Source organism: Gorilla gorilla, chromosome 11 (genome assembly GCF_029281585.2).
Source record: "Gorilla gorilla gorilla isolate KB3781 chromosome 11, NHGRI_mGorGor1-v2.1_pri, whole genome shotgun sequence".
Lineage (NCBI taxonomy): Eukaryota > Metazoa > Chordata > Mammalia > Primates > Hominidae > Gorilla > Gorilla gorilla.
The window spans coordinates 82,398,873-82,405,426 of NC_073235.2; the positions used below are offsets into that span (position 1 = coordinate 82,398,873).

General features: G+C 39.0%; 1 non-coding gene across 1 annotated transcript; it reads right to left on the reverse strand.

Moving 5' to 3' along the window:
• Positions 1-1,390: 1,390 nt before the first annotated feature.
• LOC115933864 (small nucleolar RNA SNORA43) lies at positions 1,391-1,528 on the reverse strand. The gene has a single exon (XR_004069709.2). It is a non-coding gene; the product is annotated as a small nucleolar RNA SNORA43 (small nucleolar RNA).
• Positions 1,529-6,554: the final 5,026 nt, after the last annotated feature.

Genomic DNA, 6,554 nt, shown 5'->3' on the forward strand with positions numbered 1-6,554 from the left:
CTGAAGTGGGCTTACTACTATGTGTGGCAGTTGGCCCAATGTTGGTTAGAGAAATGGCCATGATCTCTCATCATCCAGCAAGCTAACTGGGGCTCATTCTCTTGGTGATGAAAGGATATCCAGCATCAGGAGAGGCCAATCCTCTATGCACAAGAACTATTCGAGCTTCTGCATGCATCATACTTGCTAATGTTCCATTGGTCAAATTAAGTCATATGCTGGATTTAAACCTCTCACAGAGGTGTGAAAAAATATTCCTGGGGTAAAAAAGTTGAAATTCTAATTATGGTTCAGATAAAAACTCAGATTTGGTATTGGGTATCTATTTTGGTCCCAAGGGTGAAGTGAAGGAGTATATCTCTTGATGACAAGGAGTATATCTCTTGATGATAAGAGGGATTAGAGAAATTTGTGGCCATGTTATAATCTCCCACTTCATGCATCTTTGTCTACAGTTAAGATGAGGCAACAATTTCAGCTGTATTTGAGTTGAAAAGAAGGTCAAAAGCAAAGGTTATTCTAGGAGACTTTTAGATAGCTTCCTTTGCTATTTCTACTGAACAGAAGGTGTACAAATCCTAAGGATTCACAATTCAATGTAAAATGAACACACTTGTGTAACCAACACTTATGTCTGAGAAGAGAATATTACTGACACCCCAGTAGTTTTTTCCCAACATTTATCCCTTCTTCAACATTACCCCACTCTCCTTCTCAAAGGTAACCACTATTCTGACTCTATTAGTTTTGCCTGTTTTACAACATCGTGTAGATGGGATCATATAATGTGCATTCCTTTGTCTGGCTTCTGTATTCAGCATATATGCTTGTTAGACACATTCATGTTATTGAATGTAGCTGTGGTTTTATCACTTTCTTTACTGTATAGTATATTCCATTGCATGAATATAACAGAAATTTGAATGTTTGGGTTATTTTCAGTTTTGGCCGTTGTGCATTTCTTTTGTTGCACCTGTGTGCACTTTTTTATTGAATAAATATCTAAGAGTAGAATTGCTCAATCAGGTCAAGCGCAGTGGCTCACGCCTGTAATCTCAGCACTTTGGGAAGCTGAGGCGGGTGGATCACGAGGTCAGGAGTTTGAGACCAGCTGGGCCAACATGGTAAAACCCCGTATATAAAGGAAATACAAAAATCAGCCAGGTGTGATGGCAGATGCCTGTAATCTCAGCTACTCAGGAGGCTGAGGAAGGAGAAGTGCTCGAACCCAGGAGGTGGAGGTTGCAGTGAGCTGAGATGGTGCCTCAAAAAAAAAAAAAAAAAAAAAGAAAGAAAAAGAAAAAAAAGAATTACTGAATCATAGGAAACATTTATGTCCAAATTTAGCTGATACTATGCAACAGTTTTCTTCTTCTTCTTCTTTTCTAAGAAATGTCAGGCTATAAACCATTCTTAGTGCTTACTGGTTTGTGAACACTGAGCATAGAAATAGCCACTTTTTCTTTGCTCCAATAGTACAGGGACAGCACAGCAACTGCGTCTATGGGGCTGGCAAGTCCAGGATAGCATCTGCAAGGCAGGGCAATGATTTTCTTTAACACACTTTCATGCATACATTTTATCTTCATTTTGGTGTCCTAGGTTTTAAGCTAATGCATTTTTGCCTTCTACTTTCTCCTGCTTTACCATAAAATGCTTACATTTGGACTTCAATTGGGTAAATAGTAGTTTGCCCTGCATTTAAAATTTCATAAAACCTCAAGAATCCAAAGTGTATCAAATCATCCTGCCTAGGATTCAAGGAAAATAACTGAACTGTTCCCCATTCATTTATCAAATGTTTATTGAACACCTACAAGCAATTTTTTTATTAAACCTGGGGATATAAAGAAATGTAAAATTCAACTTCCAATCTCCAAGAAGTATCTACAGTACTTGATGACTTTTTCATCAGTAGCTGTCTGCCCCTTTCTCGTGCCTTCCTGTCCTCCTGTCATTTCCACAATAGTTGCCTGCAGCATAAGTAAGCAATGCGTAGCAAGCTGGCAGCCGTGAATGGGATTATTTGTGCTACCGTAGGCAGCATCTTTCATTTACCACAATTTTCTCTTCTCTCCTTTACCTCTTTGGATAACTATCCATGAGTTTAGTCTTTCCCTTTTCTGGACAAAAAAATTATATTAAGGAGAAGAATAAAATTGTTCTAGAAACTTGAGGAATGGTGATAATACTTATTTTTCACATTCTTTCCTGTATTTTAAGGGTCTGTATGTATTTGTTGTACTTGTGTATAATGGGATTTTCAGACTACATTTATATTGTGTAAGAAGATTGAAAATGCTCACAATGTTCCTGCTGTTCAGTATTTCATATTCTAAAATGATCTCCAGAATACACTGGTTGTTAAGATAATGTGCTCAAGTATCTCTGTGGCTTAAAGGAGGTATTACAACTCCCAAAATAGCTATGCTTAGTCCTTCTCACTGGTAATATAAAACCAATTTTTGTTTGTGAATTGAATTGTTGCACCTGTGCAGTGCATTTCAAAGCCCAGGAAGGGTGCTGTTAAAGGAGAGATTCTCTGTGGTTTATAAAAATGGAGCAGTGATTTCTAGTGAAACAATCAACCTCATCTAAAAATCTCTCATTTACATGTTTCCATAAAGTATTAAGAGACACCCAAAGGTCCTTTATTGTATTTTTTCCATAGGCATCTTTATTGAGTCTGTACTTATTTCCATCTATAGTTAAAGAGCTGCAAGCAAAAGTATGCAAGCAAAAGTATAGTATGGTGGGAATAGCTGATTGTACCAAATGATTCAAACTATCCATCAACAGGAAAATCCTTGAATTAATACAGATACTTTTAGTGCAAGTGGTACCAATCCAAACCAAAGTAGCTTAAGTAGAAAGAGGATTCATTGGCTCATATTAACTGCGAGGCTAACTTCAGCCACAACTCAATTCAGGGACTCAAACAAAATTGTTCAGATTCTGCTCCTCTCTCTGGGCCCTGCTTCCTTTTGAGCTGCACTAATCCTCTCCTACCGCACCCTACCTTTTTCTATGGGTCAGTGACTGCTCCAGCTGCAATAAACACCCTTCCTGCTCTGCTATGCCTTTAGACATGGCCATGTGTTTCATGGCCAAATTGAAAAACTACGAGAGAAGAACTCCTTGTGGCCCAGCTTAGGTCATATGCTCCTTCCTGAACCAATTACAGTGTCCAGGGGAATGGGGTACTAGGAGTGGCCAGGCCAGGAAGTTATTTTGTTAGCTGGTTCACTAGAATCATTTCATCAGAGAGAGGAACAATCCTCAGACAAAAAAGCAGCAAATGTTCAGTACAGCTCTCACAGGGGCTTCACATATATTAGTCACAAAAATAGTTTTAGGGCAGGGAAGATCTATGGTTAAACAAAATAGGGTGCTATATAAAGAATGGAACTCACAATGACTCCTAACTCATACCAAAGATACTCATTCCAGGATTTCCTGTTACCAGGAGAGAAGCTGACTTGCAGTCGATTCAATCTCATTTGCTCAATCTTTCAGGTATCGTAATGCATGAAATTACTGATAAAACAACTAGGTAATTCACTTTAACAACCACTTGACTGTCACTGAAGTGTCTGATCAAAAATTAAGGTGTTAGCTGTGTGAGGTGGTATGTGCCTGCAGTTCTAGCTACTTGGGAGGCTGAGGCGGGGGGAACACTTGAGCCCAGGAGTTTGAGACCAGCCTGGGCAACATAGCAAAACCCTGTCTTTACAAATAAAAAGATGGTTAAAAAAAATTAAGGTTCTTGCAGGAGTGAACCTTCCAAGGTAACCTATGGACTTTGGGTAATGATGTGTCAACGTAGGTTTGTCAATTGTAGCAAATGCACCCCCTGGTGGGGCTTGTTGATAATGGGGAGGCTATGCACATGTAAGGAGCAAAGGGTACCTGGGAAATCTCTGTACCTTTTGCTCAATATTGCTGTGAACCTAAAATTGCTTTAAAAAATTAAGTCTATTAAAACATTAAAAAAATACAGACATAACAAAATGAAGGTATTCAGGTATTAGATAACCTAATTATCTGATTCTCAAACATAGCATTAAAATAATTCAATAGTCACAGCTAGTTGTCCCTCAGATAAAAGTTGGTTACAACTACAGTAAGAAACCAGAACCTGTATGGGACAATCATATTAACAGGCAAATAATAATGCTTATATTTGCAGAAAACCTACTTATTTCCGTAGAATATCAAAGTATCTTGACAAATAAAAACAGCTGGAACATTGCTGTACACCACTCTATTAAATGAGTTCCTCATTTAAAACAAATTTTGTCCTCACAAAAACAAGAGGGCAATATAAGTCTACAGAGCTTTATTTGAGTATACAAAAGTGATGCTGTGTAGGACAAGCACCATCATTGCCATCCACTGGAGTAATTCCTAAATGTTAGGTCTATGACAATGGTAATGAACTGGGACAATCTTTCCTCCCAGGGCATAATTGGCAGTGTCTGGAGATGTACTACAGGACTGGGAGATTTGTACTCTTGGCATCTAGCAGGTAATGCCAGGATCACTGCTGAATATCCCATGTTGCACAGGATAGCCCCATACAATAAATAATCAACTGGTGCAAAATGTCAACAGTGCTGAGGTTAAGAAACTCTGGCCTATGACAAGATGCAGAGGGAAAGGCAATGTTTAAGACAAAACCCCTGCCCCCAATGATTATATAATCTGCTTGAGGGGGTAAGATAAATGATAAGGGTGTTTCCTAGGTTTTCTTCTAGGATGTTTATAAATTGAGGTCTTACACTTAAATCTTTAATCCATCTTTAGGTAATTTTTGCAAAATTTTTGTAAAAAAGTTTGTAAAAGGTAAGAGCCTAGTTTCATCCCTCTGCATATGGCTAGCCAGTTATTCCAGCACCATTTATTGAACAAAATAAATCATCAACAGAGTAAACAGATAACCTATAGAATGGGAGAAAATATTCACAAATTATGCGTCTGACAGAGGTCTAATATCCAGAATCTATAAGGAATTTAAACAAATCAACAAGCAAAAAATAAATAACCCCATTAAAAAATGGGCAAAAGATATGGAGAGGCACTTCTCAAAAGAAGATATTCAAGTGACCAACAAACATGAAAAAAATGCTCAATATCACAATCATCAGAGAAATGCAAATCAAAACCACAATGAGATACCATGTCATACCAGTTAGAATGGCTATTATTAAAAGTAAAAAAAACAACAGGTGCTGACGAGGCTGAGAAAACAGAACACTTACACACTGTTGGTGGGAACGTAAATTACTTCAGCCACTGTGGAAAGCAGTTTGGAGATTTCTCAGAGAGCATAAAACAGAGCTATCATTTGACCCAACAATCACATGACTGGGTATATATGCCCAAAATAACATAGATTATTATATCAAAAAGACACACACACTCCTATCATCATCACCATGCTATTCACAACAGCAAAGATGTGGAATCAACCTAGGTGTCCATCAATGGTGGACTGGATAAAACAAACATGATACACATACACCATGGAATATTACACAGACATAAAAAATGAAATTATGTCCTTTGTCACAACATGGATGCAGCCAGTGGCCATTATCCTAAGCAGATAACAGTAACAGAAACCAAATACCACATTTCTCGGTCATAAGTGGGAGCTAATATGGACATAAACATTGGAACAATAGACACCACAGACTACTAGAGAGGGGAGGGAGGGAATGGGGATGGGGGCATGAGTCGAAAAACTACCTATTGGGTACTAGCTCATTACCTGGGTCTCACATACCCATGTAACAGTCCTACACATGTATCCCCATATCTAAAATAAAAGCTGAGGCCAGTCAGGGTGGCTCACGCCTGTAATCCCAGCAGTTTGGGAGGCCGAGGCAGGCAGATCATGAAGTCAGGAGTTTGAGACCAGCCTCGCCAACATGGTGAAACCCCATCTCTACTAAAAATACAAAAATTAGCCAGACATGGTGGCAGATGCCTGTAATCTCAGCTGCTCAGGAGGCTGAGGCAGGAGAACCACTTGAACCTGGGAGGCGGAGGTTGCAGTGAGCCAAGATCACACCGCTGCACTCCAGCTTGGGCGACAGAGTGAGACTCTGTCTCGAAAAAAATAAAATAAAATAAAATAAAAGCTGAAATTTTAAAAAAAGGATAAATGATAAAAATGATCTCAATGCACAATGCATTAAGTACTGATTACAGGGTCTTTTAACACATGGGGCTTGAATTGCTTACTTTTATGAGAGTAGCAAGGAAGATGTGCTGAATTTTGAAAGATTTGGACAGGCAAACAGAAAAGGATATTTCAAGTGGAGGGTACACCGGAGGCAGATATCCAGAGATGAGAAAGAACAATGTCTTTTCAGGACAGTAAATAACCAGCCCTGTCCAGCAGTGTTTGTGCAGCAAGGCAATCAGCAAAAAACGTTTTCACTTGTCAAGCAGGATCACGTGGCTGATGCAGTCCTGGCTCTGCCATGTCTTAGCTGGGTAAACACCAGCGTGCAAGCTGTAAAATTGGGATATCTCTTACCTTACAG